This window comes from Balaenoptera ricei, chromosome 7 (genome assembly GCF_028023285.1).
Source record: "Balaenoptera ricei isolate mBalRic1 chromosome 7, mBalRic1.hap2, whole genome shotgun sequence".
Lineage (NCBI taxonomy): Eukaryota > Metazoa > Chordata > Mammalia > Artiodactyla > Balaenopteridae > Balaenoptera > Balaenoptera ricei.
Window position 1 is genome coordinate 8377610 of NC_082645.1, and position 25210 is coordinate 8402819.

At 43.8% G+C, this 25210-nt stretch overlaps 1 protein-coding gene across 1 annotated transcript in view; it reads left to right on the top strand.

Annotated features, from left to right (window-relative positions):
- MARCO (macrophage receptor with collagenous structure) overlaps positions 1 to 25210 on the top strand; it is a 124389-nt gene that overhangs the window by 324 nt on the left and 98855 nt on the right. The gene's annotated exons all lie outside the window — the stretch shown is intronic.

Sequence of the window (25210 nt, forward strand, 5' to 3'; positions counted from 1 at the left end):
GGGTCCCACGCAGAGGACAAGTCCCCGGGCTTCCTCAGACCTGCGCCTCAACCGTCCGGTTCAGGTGATTGGCAAAACCCCGGGGACCCAGCCTTTCCCAGCCGTCAGCCCTCGGGATCGCTCCCCTCCCAGGCCCCAGCAGCCCTTCCCACGTCTTGGAGCTCCCTTGACCAGGATGAGTGTGGGAACGGGGAGGAAAGGACGCGAATCTCTCTCGGGAGGGAAGGAGGGGACCTAGGATAAGAATCGCCAGGAGACACAGGTCCATCCCTCTCTACCTTGGCTCCAGGTCACCTGCAGGCAAGGGGAAACTTTGCCGCCCCGAGAACCTGTAGCTGGTGCTTCGCAGAAGGGGTTGCCATTGGTTCCAACTCCCCTGGGCCCTGGTGAAAGGGCTTTCCAGGCAGAGGAAAAGGAGGTGCCCTCAGCTCGCTTCAGAAAAGCGCAGGTGGGCTGAGAGGACGGGGCTGGTGTTGGCCCGGGGTGGTGCGTCCCGAAGCTAACCGCCTGGGGTTTTAGTCTTCCAGCCATGGCTCCCTTCTCTGTCTCTTCCCCGGAGCTTTCTCCTTGAACCCCAGGAGCAGAACTAGAGGCCTTGCTGTGAGGTCTTGTCTCTAAGGTGGGATCTGTGGCTTCCCCAGTGAAGCCACTTCTCCAATGAGCAGTGAGCGGAGAAGCTGCCCCTTTCACAGCCCAACTCTGAGGTCCGCTGGCCAGCGCCACTCTATTTTAACAAACCTAATTAGGACTCGTCAGATGCTAAAATCTTCCTATCCTATCCAAGGCTGCCCTGGGTCTGGGAATCACAACCCTGTAAATTCACAGTTTGCTTTAATGGAGATTTGGAAAGAGACTGAAGGTGTCTGTAGTTATGAATGAATGTGAACTTGAACTTGACTTTTTTTTTTTTTTTTTTTTGGAAAGGTGTCTGAACCTTGAGCCAAAATACACCAAAGAGATTCTCCTCCCCCCTGCCCCGAATCCCCGCTCCGTCCTGGACGTTACAGTTACCTTGACTGTGCGGTTCTGGGGGTTGGGAGTGCAGAATCTGCAGGGAGTAGGGGAGGTTATTTATCCCGTCTGGGTCACCAGAAAGAAGGAAAGCCAAGAGACAGTGCTGCCATCCCCTCTTCTCCATCAACCTTTAGCATTTATCTCTCCCTGCACCCCAACCCCCTGTCAGTCTCCCAGCTATCAAGTGTGGACTCGACAGGAATGTTGCAAGGAAAAACTAATTAAATGGCAGCACAATGCTTTGAAAATATTGTGTCATGCAAATGCCTAATGCCAATAATAATCTTGATGGTGGTCATTATGTGCCAGGAAGCACATCCCAGACGGCCCAAAGCTGAGCCCAAATGTGCGAGTCTAAGAGAATCCCAGGGAACACCCGTCCTTTCTGCTGCAGAGCCCCAGCTCTGAGTGGCCAGGTGTAAGGTGGGGACTCTAGGTCCTGCCCCCATCCCCTGTAAATCACCTGGGTTTAATTCTGGCTGGGAGTCCTAAAGTTACTGCCCTCTCTGACACTGGAGCCCATCACCTGTAAAGTGGGAAGTTAGTGATTCCCAGGGTGTGGCAACCCCCATGATGGATTCTGCTTCCTCCAGGCTCTGACAGGCTCCACGATGTGCTCACATCAAGGTCTGACCTTTGTGATCTGGGTGTCTTCCATCTTCCAGAGCTTGGTTAAGACATAGCCGTTAGGAGGGTTATACCCTGGTTACCCTTCACGCTTAAATAGAAGGATGTCCTGTTAGGGAACACACATCCCTAACTCCCCTCTGTCTCTGAACTGTCAATGGGAGGGGCAAGAGGTCTCAGGTCTTTAACATTTTTCTAGTTTGATGAAACACCAGGCCTTCCCCAGGACTTAAAGTTTCCTTATAAGGCAATTTCACCACCACCCATCCCCTCACCCCCATCCTCTCCCAGCTGAAGCTTCCCCACTATTGCTGGGCTGAAGATATGGGACACTGAAGTCTGCCAAAACCAGTGGAGGCTCAGAGGGCAGCAAATTACAGTGACTCATGATTGAGGCTTTTGGAAATTTCCTCCAGAAATCACTGGGCCTTTTAGGGGTTTTGTAGAGTCAAAACCTGGATACTTTACTGCTACTCTCCTCACCCTTCAATTTGCCCTAATTTTATTTCTCAGTGACTTGGGGAATAGGTTACAATTTCAGGCTCCTCCGGCTGCCATTTTTTGTTAGACCTAATTTGGTTGGATTTTCAGTCTTTACTGCTATGTGATGACATACCCCTCATCATTTGGGAAGAAAATAGCTGACTTTTTAAAATTATTATTCAAAAGAAACAAATTCTTGTCTAGTTAAGCTTTAAAAACAAAGTGCTTTGTTTTGTTTAAGCTAGGCTTCAGTAACTCAAAAACACCTTACCTTTAAAAGTAAAACTTTTTACAAATCATACAGAAACAGGTGCTTTCCTGGGTATTTTTTTAAGGTGTCCAAATAGGAGTGCTATTAACAGTGGGAGTGTTAGGGTTTGGGGGTTAGGCCATGTGATATTTCACGGTCAAAACTGAAGAGGTTTATAAGGTCAGACACTGACAACACACACACACACTCACACACACAACACAAATGCACAGTTAAAAGGAATTCTAGACTTTGCCATTTCACTCTTTCCTAGGAACTTTTGGGGGGAAATGGGAATGAATATGCATGTGTAACTTTTGTAAATTTTCAACAAGTTTGTTTTGTTTTTGTTGTTGTTTTACTTGGCGCCACGTGAGATTCTTGCTGCATCGTGAAGAATTTGTTTCCAAATCAGATAAGTCACCAAGTAAGACACACTTGATATTGCAGATAAGTTTCTGGCAACAGCTGCCGAGTCAGCTTTTTTGTTTTTCTGAAGATGTTACTCACCAGAAAACATTCCCTCCTCTAGGAATTTCATGGCCAAAAAAAAATTTTTTTTTTAATTTCTGTCCTTTGGTTTCCTCCAGTTGGTGGGAGGGGAGTGTGGAGTGGAGTCGAGGCGATACAGCAGGGCCAGGTTCTGGACCAAGGGGAGAGAAGGTGGGGTAGGGGGGAGGCTGGACAGAGCGAGCAGTGTCCTGTGGGACGAGGGTCTCAGCTCTGTGGTGCTGCCCAGAGCTACTGTTTTCCCTCTCTGGCTTTATTTGTTCCTTTTCACTCACTGCCACCATCCTTTTCATCATGCAGAACTCCCAATCTTTATTCAGCATCTGTATTTCTACCCTGGCTGCTGTGTTTGTCATGGGCTGTGGGTACCCAAGCATTTTGTTTCATAATGTTGGTTAATTCTTTTAAAAACACTCTGATCTGAGCGGGCTGTTCAGGAAATGTGGCTTCTATTCCACTGCGGCAAGCAAGCCCTTCTCCTCCTCCGTGGGCTGTCAACACAGTGTCAGACACTGAAAAATAATCTCTCTCCAGAAATTCAGATATTTCCACACTGTAGGCCGTCTGGCCCTGGGAGCCGAAATGTTCAACATTTCCTCCAGATAATAGCATGTCACTAGGTCCCACAATAGCCTGGGAAATCGAGTTCCCCTTTCCCTTCTCCACAGGCGTCCTTACAGAAGAATGGCCCAAAGGCCTATAGAAACCACCAGACTGAAATTCTCCCTCAAGGCGGAGGCAGGGGTAAGGGGGGGGGGGCAGGAGGTTGGAGAGGAAGCATGAGGACATCATTCCCATTTCTGTCCAGGGGAACCTGCCCAGCACCTGTGGACGAGACTGCCCCGTCCAGTGCAGACACGCTGTCCTGGGCCAGGGTGGTAGACGCATTGCAGGAACTGGGCTCACAGAGCAGGCGGGCTGGTCTTCCTCCGGCACTTCTGCCCAGAAGCTAGTTTGATGGGAGGGCCGGCGAGCTCGGCTGTCCTGAGCATTCCCTGTGAGGGGTCAGGAAAGCTAACTGGGGGTAGGGGTGGGTGAGAGAGGGTTACAGGGCCTTGGACTCTCTTTGACAAGTCTCTGGTGGGCCAGAGAAGCTGCTCCTCTGTCCTCTGGGTCTGTACCCTTGCCCGTGGAGGGAGGACCTCCTGGCCCACATCCTTCCATAAACTCAGATCCCAGGTCTCTGGCCTGTGAGTAAAAAAAGAGAAGAGTGTGTCACGTTTAGGGGTTAAATGATATGAAGCCCCGAAGGAGCAGACGGTAGAATTTCAGGCATTATCCAGCAGGTGGCAAGGAATCTGGGGGAGTGCAGGCTGACCTGGTGCTATTGCTAAATCAGCCTTGCACTTGGGATGCCCCTGGGTCTGACTATCCCTCCACTGTATGTAAACTGCTTCTCAGAGCTGGTGCGTGTGACTTTGTTTCAGTTCTGTCCAGTACGATGGCCACTGGCCCCATGTGGCCATTGAGCACTTGAAGTGTGGCTGGTCTGAATCGATATGGGCTGTCAGTGTAAATTAAAACGCAGCATAACCAACAAGGACCTACTGTATAGCACAGGGATCTATATTCAATATCTTGTAATAACCTATAATGGAAAAGATCTAAAAATGAATAGATATACATGTATATGTATATGTATAACTGAATCACTTTTCTGTACACCTGAAACTAACACAACATTGTAAATCAACTATATTTCAATAAAAATTAAAAGAAAACACACAGAGCAGATTTCAAAGACTTAGCAAGACAAAAATAAAGTATCTCATTACTATTATTATATTGATTATATGTTGACATGATAATTTTTAAATATGTTGAGCTAAATAAAATAAATTATTAAAATTAATTTCATCTGTTTCTTTTAATTTTCTTTTAATGTGGCTATTAGAGCATTTAAAATTACATTTTCAGCTTGTATCAGGGTTCACATTATATTTCTATTGGACAGTGCTGGTCTAAGTAAACCCTTCCCTTGTGAAGCTATTTTGAGGACTTGCTTATTAGTTTCCTTCTCTTGTTAGCCCCATGGCATGGAGGCGGCTCAGAGATCCAGGGAAATTTCCTTTCTGCTAGATAGGCACTGAAAAGGCAGAAGTAGGCTGGGAGCCCTAGTTGACTTATTTCCAAAAAGTGGCTTCTGGTGACATCATGTGGCCATTTCTTGGTACTACACCAACGACAGGCTGCCTGCGGTCCCCATTTCCCTATCCTGGGGTTACCCACTGCTTGCTGTAGTTACCACACTGGATGGGCTAATAAATGAGAATTACTACACTTGCAGAAGAATGTTTTCCCCCTTAATGTCTCCTGTTATCCTCTACACCTCCTTTCAGCTCTGCCACATCTGCAATATTGGGTCTAACCCACTAACCCACTGGGAGGTTTTCCTTATCCAAGAGAACAGCTCTAGAAACGTCTGTCTGGAAGACAGAGGTTCAAGCCTGGAAATCTCGCAAAAAATTGGCTAGCCTTAGGAATGTCTTTCTACTTCTCTGGACCCCTTTTTCCTCAAGTGCAAAACAAATGGCTGTAGCACCTGACCTCTCACCTCACTTCTGGCTCCCCAAATCCATGAAGCTGATGGTGGAATCTCAGCTGTTGGTGGAGTACACTCAAATAACCCCTCACTGGTGGTCACCTACAAGAAAGGGCCTAATGTGAGGTGACCCAACATGGAGCAGAGATAACCAACCGTGATTTCTAAGGAGGCGATAATACAACCACAGTTGTTGTCATTGGTGGAGACTAAGTACTTTACATATGCTATCTCATTTAATGCTCACAGCATCCCACAAATTAGGTATGATTACGTCGACTCAAAATATTTAATATAATATCTGACACATATATGTATACATGTGTATTCAAACGTAAATTTAAAATCATAATACTATGATGAACACCTATGAACTCCACCCGAGAACTAGAACATCAGTGCTGACCTGCTTCTATGCGTTTGTTCCTCCCCCATCTCCTTCTCCTGCCTCTGCCAGGACTAATCACTATCCTAAATTTTGTGTTTTTCATTTCTTTGCTTTTAAGTAGCTGGTTTGATTATATATTGTTTAGTTTTACTTGCATCTGAGGTTCATAAAAATGGTATTATAAGGTCCCATGGCACTTGCTTTTTCACTTAGTATTACTTTCCTAAGACTTATCCATGTAATGTGTAACTGGACTTGAGTCATGTTTACAGCTGTATGAGATTTCATTATTGCACTATAGTTCAATGTATTTATCCATCCTCCTGTCAATGGACATCTGGGTTGTTTCTAGTTCTTTGCTTCTGTGAGAATTCTCATTTGTGTCTCTTGGTATACATGTGTAAAAATGTCTCTAGAAGGCAGTAGAAAGCTGAGTGGTTGCCAGGGGCTTGGGGCAGGGGTGAATTATTAAATAGCTTTACCACCTAAAAGTGTGGTACCATGGTGATGCATGCATGATAGTATGCACTTGTCAAAGCCAACGGAACTTTACAGCACAAACAGTGAACCTTAATATATACAAATTTTAAAAAAATCATCTAGGAGGTCAGGGGATCCTATGGGGGGATGCAGACTGTCGCAGAGAATTTAATTGTATTGCAAATGAATAAAACAACCCCACTGGAGGGAGTGGGGTAAGATGCTGGTCTAAGCAACTTTGGAAATAAGTAAGACTAAAGGCATAAAAAAGTACACATAAGCACTGTACTCTGGTTAATAAAATTGTTTCCCAGGGGGACATGCAACAGTTTTTCTGATATTACTAAACATGTGCACTGGAATTGGACAATCAAGTAAATAGGTGGCAGATGATGGGAGACCAGTTTCTTATCGATGGAGTGGGAATTTACAAATAGTCAAGGAGAAGAAGCAAGAATGATTCATGTGGTAATGGATTAGAGTTGGAGACATTACTATGAACTCATGTGTAGCTTATACAGATGATTACATAAAGAAGTATTTGTAGATATGCATATATACACATATATATATACAGGTTAATATACACACATGTATTTCCTGTTCTGTAAGCTAAGAGGGCCTAGAAGCAATGACACGCCAGTAACAAAAAGCGTCTTAGCACCCAGATCTTGGTTTCTGATGCCATTCTTCAATAAGGAGCCAAGGGTCCTTGGAGAAACCCAATTCTAGAACTGGGACAGGAAATATACATGGTGAGCCTGGAGTATCTTGTGTTGCTAGAAAGTAAGAAGGTGCTCAAAAAAGTTTTTTAAACCTACATTGATAGGGGTATACAGGAACCAACTGAGAGAATTCCCAAAGGTAAAGCTGGAACACTCTGAGCTACAAAATAAAGTAGTATTGGAACGTGACCCAAAGTATAAAATAAATATGTATTCATGGGTCCATACTGATATAAATGACTGAAAATATAAATGAATGGGAGAGAAGAGGCAGATCTCCCTTGAAGAAAATTTCCAAATACTTAATTTCACCCTCAAGGAATAAGACGATGCATCCCCATCCCATAGGTGTGGCCTGTGCAGTGACTGCCTTCCAAAGAGTGCAGTATGCAAAGGCAGAGGGTGAGGGGAAGAATTCCTTACTAGCAAAACCTGCCAAACACTGCCTCAGGCAGATGATCAAGGTCATTATCAGCAGAGATAATTCTTGTTAGTATGTTCCCTTGGTAAAAGGATACTTTGCCTCTCTGGTCTTCCTCCCCAAAGCCCATAACTCCCGTCAAGTCGTGAGAAATAATACATCAAATAAATCCTACAGCGGGACATCCTACAAAATATTTGAGCAGTACTCCTCAGAACTGTCATGGTGATCAAAACCAAGGAAAGTCTGAGAAACTATCACAGCCAAGAGGGGCCTAAGGAGACATGACAAGTTAATGTAATGTGGCATCCTGAGAGGGACCCTGGAAAAGAAGAAGACAATGGATAGAAGCTAAGGAAATGTGAATAAATATGCCCTTTAGTTCAGAACAATGTATGAATATGTAACGTGTAGCACACTAATGTAAGATGCTAATATAATAATAGGGGAAATTAGATCCAGGGGCATGTGAGAGCTCTCTGTACCATTTCCTCAACTTCCCTGTAAATTAAAAACTGTCCTGAAAAGTAAAGTCTATCAAAAATGTTGTGGGTTAGAAAAAGTGATAGGTGAAAACAAAATGAGGCTGTAAAAAATGTCTCTAGAGAAGGGTTGGCAAACTTTGTAAAAGGCTAGTTAGTAAATATTTTAGGTTTTGTGGGCCTTATGGCCTCTATTACAGCCACTCAGGTCTGCTGTCTTAGGGTAAAAGCAGCCACAGGCCCTACAGATAAGGGTGGCTGAGTTCCAATAAAATTTTATTTAGCAAAAACTAAACAAACAGACAAAAGCCCGTGAGCCATGGTTTGCCAACCCTGCTCTAGCGTGTATAATTAGAAGTGGAATTGCTGGGCCACAAGTATCCAAACGCTCAATTTTGGAAACCTTCAAATGGTTTTCCCAAGAGATTGCATCAAATCAACAAAAAAAGAAATGTATAAACATAGAAGTTCCTTTTAATTCATGTCTTGCCTGGAGCTTAGCATTTTTTCTAAAATGGTTTTCCACTGGGTTCTTGTGTTGCGTTTCCCTGATTATAGTGGGCTTGTTTATTGTGATCCCTCTTCTGAGAAATGCCTATTGGCGGCTTTTGCTCAATCTCTGTTGCGTTGTCTTTCTTTTATGCATTAGCCGGAGCTCTTTCTATATTCCAGATACTAATCTTTTGTCAGTTATAGATGTTCCAAATATCTACTCCCAGGATATGGCTTGCCATTTCACTTTCTTTTCAGTATCTTTTGATGAACAGAATTCTTAATTTTAATGTAGTCAGGTTTATTAATCTTTCCTTTTTATAATTAGTGCTTTCTCTTCTCTCTTGTTGAAGAAATCCTCTTGTACTCAAAGTCAGAAAGATACTCCCTCTATTTTCTTTGAAACTTTGGAAGTCTTGCCTTTCACCTATAAGTCCTTCAGTACCTCTGGAATTTACACAAAGTCCAGAATATACGGTGGAGGAAAGGATTCAATTTTATTTTTTTCTCTTTGGACAACCAGTAGTCCCAGCCCCAGTGCCTCCTTCCCTGCGGTCGGCAATGTCACCGTGTCATGTCATGTCCACATTGTACATCTAATGCTGGAGTCTACTTTGTGTCATTTGTCATATAACTTCTATAACATCATGATAAATCCTGACATCAAATTACCCCCAACCTACTCTTTTTCAGCAATGTCTTGACTATTTTTTAGCCCTCGGGGTTGCCATGTATTCTTTATTGTCAAGTTTTATGAAAAAAATACTAATTTTATTAGTTCTGGGAACTTATTGGGATTGCATTGAATCTATAGACTGGTTTGGGGAGAACTGACGTGTTCAAAATGCTGAGTCTTCCTATGTATGAACATATGATGTGTCTCCTAATATCTTTGTTTGGGATGAGGAAACTGACATTCAAAGACATTAAGTGACCTTCCCCAGGTTACACAGCTAGTTAGTGGAAGGGCCACCATCTTTACCCAGAAGTCCTTGCTCTAAGCAGCTAGGCTGTACCATGACTTTGTTTTAGCGAGGTCTCTCTCCTGGACACCTCAGGCATGACTCTGAGAGTCCCACGATCCGCTGACCAGCCGCCAAGACAAACATGTTAGCACTTCCCAGGAGAGGAGAGAGAGGGCTCAGCCCCCCACAGCTGGGATGTGTCAAAGGGAGGGTCTCCATGCCTTGCTTGTTCCATGATACATCTATGAGTCGTTCTGGGTTTTATTCCAGCACAAGATCTGTTTGGGAGTAGCTGAGGCTGTGCATGTAGGGAAGAAGGTTGGGGAAAGGGACTGGCTTGGGATCTGGGTGGGTCACACCCTTGGTGTGAGGATCACATGTCAGAACGTTTGAGTTCAATTCCCACCTCTGCCTTTTTCCAGCTCTGTGACCTTGGGCAAGTCACTTAAGGTTGCTGAGTCACTGTTGTCTCATCTCTAAGGAGGGATACTTTCTATTTCTCCCAGAGGAGGTCACTGAGGGAATTAAATTAGGTAGAGCATATAACATGCTTGTCCCAGCGCACGGGCCTATCCAGTGAGACTGAGATTAGTCCTGTGAACTCTGAGTTTCCCTTCCCGTCCAGGCTGTAGGGGAGCTGGGACTCAGAGCTCACCCACCTTCAACAAGGACTTTCTTGGATAGAAGGAGAGCAAAGAGGTCTCCCGACCATAGCAAGCTTACACACCCACCAGGGAACCCAGAGCAAATTACAGCAGCAGAAGGGGCCCTGACCCTCTGAGCCTTGCACGATGAACCACTGCCACTCCTCCTGCATCTCAAGCGTTTGCTTAAAGCAATTTTTAATAGGTCCTCAGACAGGGAGATGGCAATTAAGTCTTCTCAAGGCTCCAGGTGCCCTGGAGGGAGTGGTTGGGAAATCTGATCCGATGAACAGATAAGAAATAGTTATAATTAGCACAGTCTATGTGAACACATGTGATTGCCCTATAGTAGTTTTCCAAACCATCAAGTCAGTTCTCAAACAAGTTTTCACTCATAGGGAGACTCAGCGTGGCCACCGTATATACTACCGATTTCCTTGTTTTCATAAAGAGCAGATAAAAAACCCAACCCAGCTTGTCTGTACATCTCCCAAGTCTAAAATCCAGGAACTGAAATGAATAGGCACATAGTATTCTTTAGGTATATCCTTTAAAACATTGTTTTTCCACTGAGGTTTAACTTAAATTCAGTAAGTTTGCAAATCTGGAGTGTCCAGCTAACTAAACTTTTACGCATGTATACACTGTGCAACCACCACTCAGATCCAGCTCTTCAACATTTCCTGGCCCCAGAGGCTCCCTGTGGCCCTCAGTCATGTCCCCCACAGGTGGCTGCTATTCTGACTTCAATCACCATAGATTAGTTTTGCCTGTTTCTGAAATTCCTATAAATGGAATTCTATCACATGTATTTTTTGCATATGGCTTTATTTATTTATTTATTTATTTGGTTGCACCAGGTCTCAGTTGTGGCAGGCAGGCTCCTTAGTTGCAGCTCACCAGCTCCTTAGTTGCAGCACGTGGGCTCCTTAGTTGTGGCATGCTAACTCTTAGTTGCAGCATGCATGTGGGATCTAGTTCCCTGACCAGGGATCGAACCTGGGTCCCCTGCATTGGGATCACGGAGTCTTATCCAGTGCACCACCAAGGAGGTCCCTGCATAAGGTTTCTTTAGCTTAATGTTACCTCTGTGAAATTCATCGGGATATCACATGTCACCGTTGTTTGCTCTTTTCAACTACTGTGTGAAAACCCGTTGTCTGTTGTGTCAGGAGTCATTTTACTATTGGTGGACGTTTTCGTTGTTTCCGTTTGGGGCTACTGTGAGTAAAACTGCTGTGAACATCATTGAACATGACTTTTAGTGCACGTGTACACCTTTAAATTGGTCTAATCCCAGGAGTCCAATAGTCCAATTTCTGAATTATGATAGGTATTGAATTTTCTTTCTTTCTTTCTCTCTCTTCCTTCCTTCCTTCCTTTCTTTCTAAAATCACCTTTATGATAGAATTTGCAGTATACAATTTACATACAATCAAATCCACCAATTTTAATTGTACATTATAATGAGTTTTGACAAACGTATATGGTTGTGTAACCGCCACAGTCATCAAGATATGAAACAGTCCTATTATTCCAAATAGTCTCCTTGTGTCCCTTTGCAGTCACCTTTCCCCATCCCCAGCCCCTGGCAACTGCTCACTTGATTTCTGTCAGTATAGTTTTGCCTTTTCTAGAATTTCATATAAGTGAAGCTATAGTTTCTATACTCCTTCGTGCCTCGTCCCTTTCACTCAACATAATTATTTTGAGGTTCATTTGTGTTATTGCGTATGTCATAGTTCAATCCTTTTTATTGGGATATACTGCATTTTATTTTTCCATTTATCTGTTGATGGACTTTCAGGATTTTTTTTTCCATTTGGGGGGGTCTTTTTAATAAAGCTGCTATCATTATTTTCTACAGTTCTTTGCACAGAAATGTGTTTTCATTTTGGGGGGTAAATACCAAGAAGTAGGATTATTGAGTTACATGGTAAGTATATATCTAACTTAATAAGAAATTGCCAAACTGCTTTTCAAAGTGGTTTTACCATTTTGTTCTCCCACCAGCAGTGTATGAGAGTTCAAGTTCCTCCATATCCTCACCTACACTTGGTATTGTCAATCTTTTTTAATTTTAGCCAATTGTAGAAATATGTAATTGTATCTCATTTGTTTTTATCTTGTCTTATACCTATTGGCCACTTAAATATCTTCTTTGATTAAGGACTGTTAAAATCTTTTACTTTTTAAAAAATTGGGTTGTATTCTCATTAAATTGTAAGAATTCTTTATATTTTCAGGGTATGTCTTTTATCAGATATGTATCTTGGGAATGTTTTCTCCCAGGCTGTCACTTGTCTTTTTATTTTCTTAACAGTGTCTTTTGAAGAGCACAATTTTTAAATTTTGGTCAAGTCCATTATATTTATCTTTTTTTTTTTAATAGTTTATGTATTTTTGTGTCTTATCTAAGAAATTCTTGCATAATCCAAGATCAAGTTTATTCCTATATTTTTTTCTATAACTTTTAAAGTTTTAGCTATTACATTTTAGGTCTATGATTCGTTACAAGTTAAATCTGGTGTATAGTATCAGATAAGGGTCAAGGAATACTTTTTTGCATATGAAATTCCAGTTGGTCCAGCACGTTTGTTGAAAAGTCTATCTTTTTCCCATTGAATTACCTTAGCATCTTTGTCAAAAATTCATATCTATATGACAGGGTTGTTGTGAGAATTAAATGGAACTTTGAAAGCACTAAACATTAATAATTGGCACATAGTAATTGCATAACAATTATTCTCACATTTATAATCATTTAAAATATTAATTTATAATATGTAATTATTTCAGTTAGATTTTCTGTAAAATAGATGTAATACTACACAACTTGTAGGGTTTTGTGAGGATTTGGTGAGGAGTCATGTAAATAGAACTTTTAACAGTATCTGCATGCAGTAAGTTCTCAACAAACAATCTTCTTCTCTATATGACAGTGCCTGAAGTAGACACTCTCTAAACAACAGCTATTATCTTGTGTACCTCTGTAAACCCTCATATGATGAATAATACATGAAAAGATTTTACGAAACTGTTAATGCTAATATCCCATATGAAACAATAAGGATTTATTATTTTCTGCCTTAAAACTTGGGTAAAGTTTAAAAAAAACTGAAACTCATTGTTGCTAAGAATGAGGGAAAAGGAGAACTCTTTTATACTGTTGGTAATAGTGCAAATTAACCCAGACTTCCTGTAGGGCAATCTAGCAATATAAATAAAAACCTGTTAAAACATGCATACATTTTGGCCTAGCAATTCAATTTTTAGGAATTTTAGCTCGAGAAAACAATTAAGATTGCGTGTTGAGAACTGTGTGCAAAGCTGCTCACTGTAATAATATATATAGTCAGAATAAAACATAACTACCTAAATGCTTGACGAATAGTTGAATACATTACTGTACATTCATGTAATGATATACAAGACCCCCCTCCTTTAAAACGATGCAGTAGAAAAATGTTTTATGATGTATTCATTTTTTCATTCAGCAAATATTTGTTGCAGGCATTGGGCTGGGCATTCGTGCTGTGATGAAGAACTAGACAGACAGTACAGGGCAGTAAGTGCTGGGATAGGAAGGGGTAAGGTGCTAAAGGACCACACACAAAGATGCCGAGGTCAGATTTGACCTGAATTTGCTGTCTAGATGGGGGTCAGAGCTCCCATAGTGAGTGATATCTTAGTTGAGACCTGAAGGATGAGTAGGGGCTGAGCAGAGAAAGATGTGGGGTTGGTGGCAGATGGAAGAGGGTTCCAGGCAAAGGAAACCATGTTACCACAAGTTCCAGGAGATTATTGTAAGCTTTCATGCTAAAGAGTGAACTGGTCAGCTTTCACATTTTAGAAGCACTTCTCTCCAGTGTGAATGGGGTGGATTGGAGGGGACCATTTTAGAAAGTAAGAAGACCAGTTAGAGACTGTTGGATCAGTTCAGAGACAATGATGGCCTGATGTCTGGGAGAGGGTGGTGTTGGAAAGAAGTAGGCGGATCCAAGAGATATTTAGGAAGGACTCGATGATTGATTGGGTATGGGCAGTGAGGAGGGGAAGAGGGACACCAACCACATGTCTGGCTTGGCCATCTGGATCAAGAGTGATCCCCTCAGAAGATGGGGAACTCTAGGGAGGGACACTGGGAGGAAAGGAGGAAGAGGTGTTAAGTTCTGCTTGGGTTACATTCACTTTGAGTTCCTCTTAGTGAAGAAGCTCAGTAGACAGTTGGGAATTAGGGTCTGTAGCTCAGGGGAAAGATCAAAACTGAAAGTAGAGACTAATCTCATATATAGGTGACAACTGGACACAGGAGAGTGGGTAAGAACTCATAGGCCAGTATTTTTGAAACTGCAGATCTTAACCCCCATTAGTGAGCTATGAAATCAATGTAGTGGGACACGTCCAACATTAAAAACAAAGAAAAGATAGAATAAAAAAGCTAAGAGTTCATCCATAAATAAGGGTAAGGATTGCTTCATGAAAATTTTGTTTTAGATTATATATGGATAAAAGACTGTCATAGTGTGTGAAGAGGATCACAAAAATTTACCCTGTCCCCAGGTGCGGCTTGCCTCCATCTGATGAGTGAGAAGCTGTCCCAATGCATGTATTTAAATCAATATTTATGCCCCTTGATAGTTTGCAGCAGGGAGGTTCAACTGAAAAAAAGGTTAACCATTAAGTTCTCAAATGAACTCATCAACTAGTAAACAGATATAAACATATGGGAAAGCACCTGAATTCTGGATTTCTCATAACCTAATTTTTCCCTATTAAGGCTTTTTAAATTTTAAGATAGTGGAGGTGAGGTTGGTTTGATGAAGACATAGTCCCTCGGTGGGTGTTTCCTTGTCCCTGGAGTCAAGAAACGTTGTTCTTATGCTAGATGGTCCCTTTCATGTCAATTTCCTGAAATTAACTCTTAGAGCACAATTATTTATGGCTATAAATCTTTAGGTTCTAGGAACCCAAAGCGGTAAAGCCAGCCTGAACTGGCTCAGGAAGACTGGAAATAAAGTTTGGAGTAGAATGAGGGAGGCTGATGGGGCAGCACACATATCATAAAGGAAGCTGGTGCTCGAGTCCTTGCCGTCTGCCTTCTGGCCATGGAAGGCACATTTCTCAGTGAGCCTTTGTTCCCAAACCCATAAAATAGAGACATAAAGTCCTCCTCTACAAACATTGCCTCTTTGTCGAGAGTATCAAAACAAGATGCAATATGGAGAAGGGTTTTGTAAATTGTAAATCATCTACAAATGCTTGGCAGCGTGCCTTGGATTAACAGTCCTTGGATTGACTTTTAAAAACAGGAGGTAAAGCTAAGGGAGGATCAAGTTCCTAGGGTTTTTTCGGTTGTATCATAAGCTCTCTGTTCTCTCAGTTACGGTGCAAGCACTGTGGACACTCCACACCGCTCCTGTGGTTACTATATTACAGACGACAACAGGGGACAGCAACAGGGGACAGACTCAGACCAGCGTTGGAATCCCAACTCCACCCCTGGCTCACTCCACCCTGAGTGCAAATATGTAATGGGAACAATAGCACCTTATTCAAAGGGTTGTTTGAAAGACACAATACAGTAACTGTGTGAGCATAGTATATGTTCATTAAGTCTCAGTTCTCGCTAAGAAAGCCCTGATCTTCCCCCTCCATGCTGGGTGGAGGAGGCTGGACCTCACCATTCTCAACAACCTGCGTCTCAGAGAGAGATACCCCTTCTCTTGTGTCACAAGTTCCTAAACTTTGATGTGCAAAGGCTCTCGGGTAACACGATTAAAAATTCCCGTCTCTGGGACCAGTCCCCAGGCAATTGAGACACGCCTGTAACACTCTCGCCTGCCCTGGTGTCTCCCTGTGACAGGTGGCCAGTGCTGAGGCCTCCAGGACACTGTCTACCCTTTGAGGCTCTGGCCAGAGCTTGGGGTCTGCCTCTCCCCTGGGTTCCCTTATTCAAGGTCAGAAATAAAAGAAAGGACTTAACGCTGACAGAGCGACCTGCAGTTTGCCCATCAAGCCTGTGTCCAAGGCCATGTCCCCACCCATCTCACGCGCGCGCACACACCTGGAAACACCCTAAACCAAGGAGGAGCAGCCCTGACAGCCCTGGGGGAAGAAGGGAGAGATTTCTTCTTTCTCTATTTTAAGCAGAAGTGTTAGGCTGGGCCTCAGCCCCAGCAGGGTCTCCGCCAGGGCTGGGGAAGGTCCTTGCCCACCTCTGGGAGCAGGTACTCTAAGAAGTCCTTCCAGGCACCTCCTCACGCAGGCTTTCTCCTGGGCAATCACTCCTGCAGGGGCAGCTCCAGAATTTCTATGTTGGGGGGACTAGGTATAGGAATGGGGGCCTGGGCCTTGACCTAGCAGAATGCTGTTTTTCACCTAAACTGCCTGTTATATAAATGCAGTTTTCTAGAGGTGCTTTCTTCCCACTTGAGTAAGATCAAGAAAACAATTGTAGATATGTGACGATATTATTATTGTTTTAACTGTTTTTGTAACTAGCGCTTTTTGACGATTCCTTCTTTATGATCATAAATGCAAAGGGCTCAGTAAACCATGATTTTGCACAACTCGTTTGACGGTCAAACTCTTCCTAAATGAACGTGAAACAATTTATAGTCTTTATTTCTCTGGCTTGGTTTGAATACTCATCCATTTTGTGTGTTTGATTATAGGGTGCTGTCCCAGACCCCTCAGGGATATCAGATACCACACGGTATTTATACCATATTACTTTCCTAAAACCTTTCAAATTCTGAATTTCCAAATGCACCTGGCTCCCAGAGTTTTGGATAAGGGATTGTGGGCCTTATTCAAGAATCAGAGTTGAGGGGCTTCCCTGGTGGCGCAGTGGTTGAGAGTCCACCTGCCAGTGCAGTGGACACGGGTTCGAGCCCTGGTCCGGGAAGCTCCCGCATGCCGCGGAGCAGCTGGGCCTGTGCGCCACACCTACTGGGCCTGCGCTCTGGAGCCCACGGGCCACAACTAATGAAGCCCGCGTGCCTAGAGCCCTTGCTCCGCGGCAGGAGAGGCCGCGGCAATGAGAAGCCCACGCACCGCAGTGAGGGGTGTCCCCCGCTTGCGGCAACCGGAGAGGGCCCACGCGCAGCAATGAGGACCCAACGCAGCCAAAAATAAATAAATAAATACATAAATTTATAAGAAAAAAAATCAGTAGTGGGAAAAAACTTAAAAAAAAAAAAAGAAAAGAATCAGAGTTGATATTGTTGCTGTTCAGGATGGGTGGAGGTGTGTCAAGACTAGAGACCTGTACCTGCCCCCAGCCTCCTACCAACCCCTTCCCCGCACTGCTCTCCTGGAACAGCTGGTCCTCAGACACCATTGCCATCAGCTTCTGGATGGCCTGTGGCCGACTGCATCAGCTCCATCTCAGGCCAGATTCTTGCCAGCACTCGAAGCTGTGCCCGGGATGAGCTCCCCACGCAGGAGCCTCTAGCACTGTGCCTGCTTTCCCAGCCCACGTGTGTGTGGCAGCTTTCCACACTGGGTCACAGGGTGTACTGTGGCTCCGAGCCTCAAGCAGAGTCTGGGAAGACGCCAAGGCAGCTGTTAACACCCAGCAGTAATGAATCACCGAGATTATCTCTGGCACCTTCATCAGAGGTGCTCTCAGCCAGAACTCACAGGTACCTGCCAACACTTGTGGGCCGCTCCCCGTCCCCAGCAAGTCAAGCAGGCTGAGAAGGGAAGGGGGAGGGCGGAGTCTCTCCCGGATGGAAGCAGAGGCTGCTGTGACCCATCAGACTCCAATGGCTCCTGAGGTGTTTGTGGGCCCCAGAAGGACAGGGCCACAGCCATTTGACCCCCAGTGTGTCCTAGCACAGCACCTGGCCTTCGAGAGGAGCTCAGGCTTATTAGCCGAACTTATTAATTAACCCAAGTGGCACTCACTGAACTCATCAGGTGACAGAATAGAAAGAGGTCAGAAGCTCCCCAGGGGTCAGTTGTAGCTGTGGGAGCTTTAATGTGGTACCTACTGTGTGCAGAGCCCTACTAAGTGCCAGGCCCTCTCTAGTCCAGACTTTATGATACCACGTGAAGAAGAGACTTTTATCCCTACTTATAGACGATAAATTCAGGCACACAGAAATCGAGAGGCTTTCTGAAGCTCTCCCCAGTCAGCCGGCCTCCAAACTCTGAGTCATTTCTGTCCTGTGCTGCTACCCGAGAGCAACCCATCTGTCTTCCACTCACAGTGGGGCTGGGTCACCACGTTCCACTGCCATTCTTCCTTTTCTGAGTAGAAACAACTGCAGGGGCCTGGAGGAGAGACTCCAACAGCTTTCTCCAAGGGCAAGGAGCCAGGAGGCAAGTCTGGGGAGAGGCTGGAGGAGGAGGGGAAGGTGGGTGGAAGGCGGGGGAAGAAGAAGAGGAGATTCCCCCTTTCCTGGGATTGGGTTCCCACTGCATGGTTCGTTCTGCTTTCAAACCCTCTTCCCTCTTCCTGAAATTCCGAATCACAGCATCTTTACAAGCTTGAGGATTTTTTTTAAAAGGGAAATTGGGACCAGATTGTGAAGGGTCTTTTATTATGCATTTCTTTATTTTTTGTATAAATTTATTTATTTTATTTATTTATTATCTTTGGCTGTGTTGGGTCTTCGCTGCTGCGCGCGGGCTTTCTCTAGTTGCGGCGAGCGGGGGCTACTCTTTGTTGCGGCGCGCTGGCTTCTCATTGCAGTGGCTTCTCTTGTTGCAGAGCATGGGCTCTAGGCATGCGGGCTTCAGTAGTTGTGGCGCACGGGCTCAGTAGTTGTGGCGCGTGGGCTCTAGAGCACAGGCTCAGTAGTTGTGGCGCACGGGCTTAGTTGCTCCGCGGCACGTGGGATCTTCCCGGACCAGGGCTCGAACCCGTGTCCCCCCTGCATTGGCAGGTGGATTCTTAACCACTGCACCACCAGGGAAGCCCCAGCTTGAGGATTTCTCTCATCTCCATTTCCCACGACCCAGCACTGCCCCCTACCCCTTACACCCCTGGTTCAGTGGTCCACACAGACGAGCATCATTGCTCTTGCAAGGCTGGGAAAGCTCAAACCTTGGCCATGCTTTCAGTTAAATCGCAAGAAGCCGTGTTTGATACTCCTTCTCACCTGTGGGAGGCATCCCTGAGAGGCACGCTGTGAGTAATCCCCTCCCCTTAAGGGCGACCTGGATTTAGTGGTTCACTTCCAGGGGGTAGAACGTCAGGAGGCTCCATGTTTACCTTTCTTGTTCATTTGTAGGAATCACCTCGTCCTGGGATCTAGGAGCAGTTATCTTAGGGTCTAACTGAAAGCTATGAAGCCGCTGCCGACACAAATATGCATTACGCTCAGAGGTTTGTGAGCCCCATCTTGGAGACCATTTATGGCCTCCAAGTAAAGGGTCAGTTTCCTGAATGGTTACTATTTCTTTTAAACAGCACTGACAGTTTATCATCCACTACGTGTGACTGAAGTCCCACTCTGGTTAGGAGCTGGGTCACGGTTTGAATGCAGCCCATCTGTCTCTAGACTGCCTCTCTGATGTTTGTTTGTTTGTTTGTCTATTCTTAAAGCAGCCTGTGGAAGTTTTTGTTGTAGTTTGCTCTGCTTTGTTCTAGGTATATTGTATGTATAGTGAAATGCACGCACCTTAAGTGTGCAGTTAGATGAGTTTTGACAAATATACACATTGTGTAACTCACCCCAAAACCAAGATGTACAACCTTGCAGCCACTATGGAAAATAGTATGGAGGTTCCTTAAAAAACTAAAAATAGAGTTACCATATGATCCAGCAATCCCACTCCTGGGCATATATCCAGAAAAGATGAAAACTCTAATTCGAAAAGATACACACACTCCAATGTTCAGAGCAGCACTATTTATAATAGCCAAGACATGGAAGCAACCTAAGTGTCCACTGACAGAAGAATGGATAAAGAAGATGTGATACACATATACAATGGAATATTACTCGGCCATAAAAAAGAATGAAATAACGCCATTTGTAGCAACATGGATGGACCTAGAGATTATCATACTGAGTGAAGTAAGCCAGACAGAGAAAGACAAATATCATATGATATCACTTATGTGTGGAATCTAAAAAAATGATACCAGTGAACTTATTTACAAAACAGAAACAGACTCACAGACCCAGAAAACAAACTTATGGTTACCAAAGGGGAAAGGGTTGAGGAGGATAAATTAGGAGTTAGGAATTAGCAGATACGAACTACTATATATAAAATAGACAACCAGCAAGGACCTACTGTATAGCACAGGGAACTATATTCAACATCTTGTAATAACCTGTAATGGAAAAGGATCTGAAAAAGAGTATATATGTATGTGTAACTGAATCACTTTGCTGTACACCAGAAACTAACACGACATTGAAAGTCAACTATACTTCAGTTAAAAAAAAAAAAGAGATGTACTACCTCTCCATCATCCCCCAAATTTCCCTTGAGCTGTCACTCAATCTCTTTCCTGCTCCCTCTAACCACATCGAGGCAACCGCTCTTCTGACAGCTGTTACCATGGAAGAGTTTTGCTGCTTCTTAACCCTCATGTAAGTGGACTCATAACTACACACACTTTTATATCTGGCTTCTTTCTCTGCTAAGTGAAATAATAATTTCTGTGAAGTTCATCCATGTTGTTGTATCTACCCCAAATTTGTTCCCTTTTTTTACTGATTAGAAATTTATTGTATGAATATATTGTAGCTTGTTTGTTCATTTTCCTCTGATAGAAGCCTGGACATTTCCATTTGGGGGGCTATCATGGATAAAGATGTTACAAATATTCTTTGTTAAATATTTTGTGGGTGTATAAGCTTATTTCTTTTGGGTAAAGACTTAGGAATGAAATTGCTGAGTCAAAGTATAGGCATATGTTTACATATGTTGGAAACTTCCAGACAGTTTTCTAAAGGAGTTGTACTGTGTTCTCTTTTGTTTACCCTTCAATATCAGATATATTTTAAGCTGTCTCAAGTACCTTTTGGAAGTATGTAGTCATTCAATGAATGAGTGGATGAACGAATGATCCTATAAACCACTCACCCTCCAACCTACCATGAGGCTGACATGGAACCCCCCAGCTCATTAGCCCCATCCTTCTGCCTTTCTCCAATGCATTGCTGCTCCGTTTGTGCAGAAAAACCCCCTAAGAGTCCCCACCCGGGTTAGTCCCTGCTGCGTTTTCAACCACATTCCTACTGCAGATATTTTGGCAGGAAACCCAGCCAAGCTAATCCTAAAGAAAGAACATTCCCTTTACTTAGGAGGGCAGGAGGCAGATGCCCATGACTGGAGAGAAAGAGCAGCCCAGGGTGCCATTCCCAGCTCTGCCATCAACTCATCCTCCAAATGAGCTTGGGGCCTCTAATGGCTCTCCCTGTATGGGCAGTGACCCATTCAATGGATCAGGATATTGGGGGAGGCTGAGGATGGGACGCAGGTGCTGGTTTCATCCCTCCTTGGGTAACCCACCTCCTTGTGCTTCACCTTTCTCTGACAGGTCAGATGTATCTGGAGACTTTTTTTTATTGAAGTATAGTTGATTTATTATATATATAATATATATATATATTATATATATCCATTTATATAATATATATATAAGATACATATTTTTTTCAGATTCTTTTCCATTATGGGTTATTACAAGATATTGAATATAGTTCCCCGTGCTATACAGTAGGTCCTTGTTGGTTATCTATTTTATATATAGTAGTTTGTATGTGCTAATTCCAAGCTCTTAATTTATCTCCCCCCACCTTTTCCCTTTTGGTAATCATAAGTTTGTTTTCTGTGTCTATGAATCTATTCCTGTTCTGTAAATAAGTTCACTGGTTTCATTTTTTTAGATTCCACATATAAGTGATATCATATGATATTTGTCTTTGTCTGACTTACTTCACTTAGTATGATAATCTCTAGGTCCATCCATGTTGCTACAAATGGCGTTATTTCACTCTTTTTTATGGCTGAGTAATATTCCATTGTATATATGTACCACATCTTCTTTATCCATTTCTCTGTCGATGGACACTTAGGTTGCTTCCATGTCTTGGCTATTGTAAATAGTGCTGCTCTGAACACTGCAGTGCATGTTTCTTTTCAAATTAGAGTTTTCATCTTTTCTGGATATATGCCCAGGAGTGGGATTACTGGATCATGTGGTGGCTCTATTTTTAGTTTTTTAAGGACCCTCCATACTGTGGTGACTGTACCAATTTACATTCCCACCAGCAGTGTAGGAGGGTTCCCTTTTCTGCATCTGGAGCCTTTTGAAGTTCCTGACCATGATTTTCTGTTACTGGAAGAAGTGATCATCTCAGCACCAAGCTCTTCCTGTCCTCATTCTGAAAACTTGATTCCTTGAGAACTTTGTTTCACATAATCTCGTTGTCTACGGAGAAGCAGACTCCAGAAGCGTGGTAGAACAAAATACGTAGACAGAGAAGGTATGAGTGGAGAGGCCTTGAATCCCCAGAAGAAGGAGAAGGTTAGGAGTGGTGCCCTTCCTCCAGGTCCTCATAATTTCTGCTCCTGTTCTGTAGTGGGTCCAGAGGCTTGCCTCCAGAGATTTCAAATTCACTCTGTTCTCTATGTGGGAAGAACTAGGGGCAGCATGTCCAGTGTGTTGTGGGCCTGGACACTCTGAAACCAACAGGATTACACCACCGCTATCCCATCTGTGCCTTTGGGCAAATTAGAAAGGTGCCCTTTCTTTGGCTGGTGTAGAGGGTAAGATGGATCTCAGGCCAACTCACCCCCTGCAGGGGTTCCTCCCTGGGAAGGACATGACTTCCCTACTGGAAGTGGTGGCCCTGGGCACGGTGCCTGGCCTGACATGCACTCTTGGTGGTACTCCCAAGAAAGTCACAAGAAATGTCCATTGACATGGGTGGTCTGTGCAGACAGCCCCACCAAAGACATGGACTGCATCTGGGATGTGTTTCCCTGACAACAGTGCATGATCTGCCCCATCATAGCCAGGATGGAAACACCGCAGTTTCCTTATGATTGATTCCAAACCACGATAAAATCACCCAGATTCCTGACAGGGGTTTAGAAAGGGACATAGTGAACGGGGGCACTGATATACAAATTCACATTTGACAAAACCCTTTGTGAATGCTGAGTTCCTGGAAATTCTGATAACTGTAGTGGCCCTGGCCATCTGGCTTCATAGCACTGTGGCCCAGATTCGGAAAGAGTGGGTTTCCCGGGAACAGCACCTTCTCCAGTCAGGTGAGCCTCTTGCCACTCAGATGAATGAATGAATGTATGACTCAACAAGCCAATCACTCTCCAACCCCAGCACAAGGCCAACATGGAATCTCCCAACACATTGTCCTACTTGCTAGCACAATGCATGCAGGAAGAGTTAAGAATCCCGTTTTTGTTTGTTTTACAATCAAAAACAGAGTAAGTATACTTCTAATTTAAATATCAAATATTTGGGAAACTATTTCAAAACACCCATGTAACATAATGAGCACAGACTCTGGAGATGGGCTGGTGGGTTAAATCCTGACCCCACCATTTCACATTGGTGTGACTGGCAGTTTCTGTAACTTCTCTGAACCTTGATTTCCTTGTCTTTAAATAAGGATGATATTGGGACTTCCCTGGTGGTCCAGTGGTTAAGACTTCTCCTTCCAATGCAGGGGGTGCGGGTTCGATCCCTGGTCGGGGAGCTAAGATCCCACGTGCCTCATGGCCAAAAAACCAAAACATAAACAACAGAAGAAGATTGTAACAAATTCAATAAAAGACTTTAAACATGATCCACATCAAAAAAAAACCTTAAAAATAAATAAAATAAGGACGATATCTACTTCCTACAGTTGAAGTAGAGATTAAATAAGATACTGTATGTGAAGCACCCAGCCAGTCATAAACACTTGACAGATGATTATAAGACAAGACATCGGAATGGCCATTTCCTCCTTTGACCTGGATAGAACAATTGTAAAAATTTATAAATGAAGAGAAAACAATTGAACAAATGGTGTTTTCAGAAGACTGGTGAAAGACAGAGGATGGGCCAAATGGCCCCTTTCCTTGCAAAGGCTTCAGGCCAGCATTCGTATGAACGTTGCCGAGCTGTTTGTCCTTTCAATAGAGTGACACTCGGATAACGATGTTGGCCAGCATGGTCCCTAATTGAGTTTTAACTACAGCAGTTCCAGGAAGAATGAAGTTAAACCTCTGTTCTCCTTGCGTAATTAAATTTAGGTTAGCGTATCTGGAGAATTCTTATCCCACACATATACCGTGCCTCCTTGTCTGCAGAGGGATTTCAAAATTGGACATTGTTGTTTAACGGATGAAGTTTAAGAATGACACACGGGCTTTGTTCCTCTTTGATTACGAATAGTTAATTGTAGAAAGAACCTAATTAGATTGCCACCGGAGGGAGATGTAGGTGGAGATGAAAAGGATCTCTTCATTAGGTATGGTTCCAAGGAAAGAGGGGCCAGCTAGGTCTGTGGGATTCTGGGGACTTCCAGGCAGGGCAATCATAATTTTGAGAGACCCCACTCTGCATGGAAGGAGGCTGGCTTGGTGAACCTGTTAGGTGCTTTGGAGACCTCTGTGCCAAGCACTGTGCTGGCTCTGAAAGCAGCACAAGAGAAGCAAAAGGCATGATCTTCTTCCTTGAGGTGTCTCCAGCTTGTTCAGAGAGACAAAATTAGCATACCCAAGGCAGAGTAAAAGGAGAACTTCATCAGCACCTATACCATGAGCTACTGATGACAAGTTCTAAAGGGCATCTGAGAAGTGAGCTCGTGGAGACAGCAGGGGCCGGTAGAAGGCTGTGTGGAACCCAAGTTCAAAATTCAGCTCTACCAAGTACAAGCTCCAAGGCCCTGGACAAGTTCCTTGACCACTGCGACCCCATTTCTCATCTGTAAAATGGCACCCCCCCCCCCCCCTCGCAGAGTTGAGTGAGGAACAAAGGCAGGAAAATACTGAGCATGGGGCTTGGTTCTTATTTCATGATGGAAATAAACAGTAGCTGTTCTTATGATTACAGGCCCTCCTGAATCTGAGGATTCTGAGATGGAATCACCCAGACCTGTCCTCAACAGGTTTTGTTTTCCACTGAGACTTAAAACAGGCCAGTCTCAAAATAGCCCTACATGTGTATGGGCAAGGAGGGACCCCCTGGGTGAAGCGT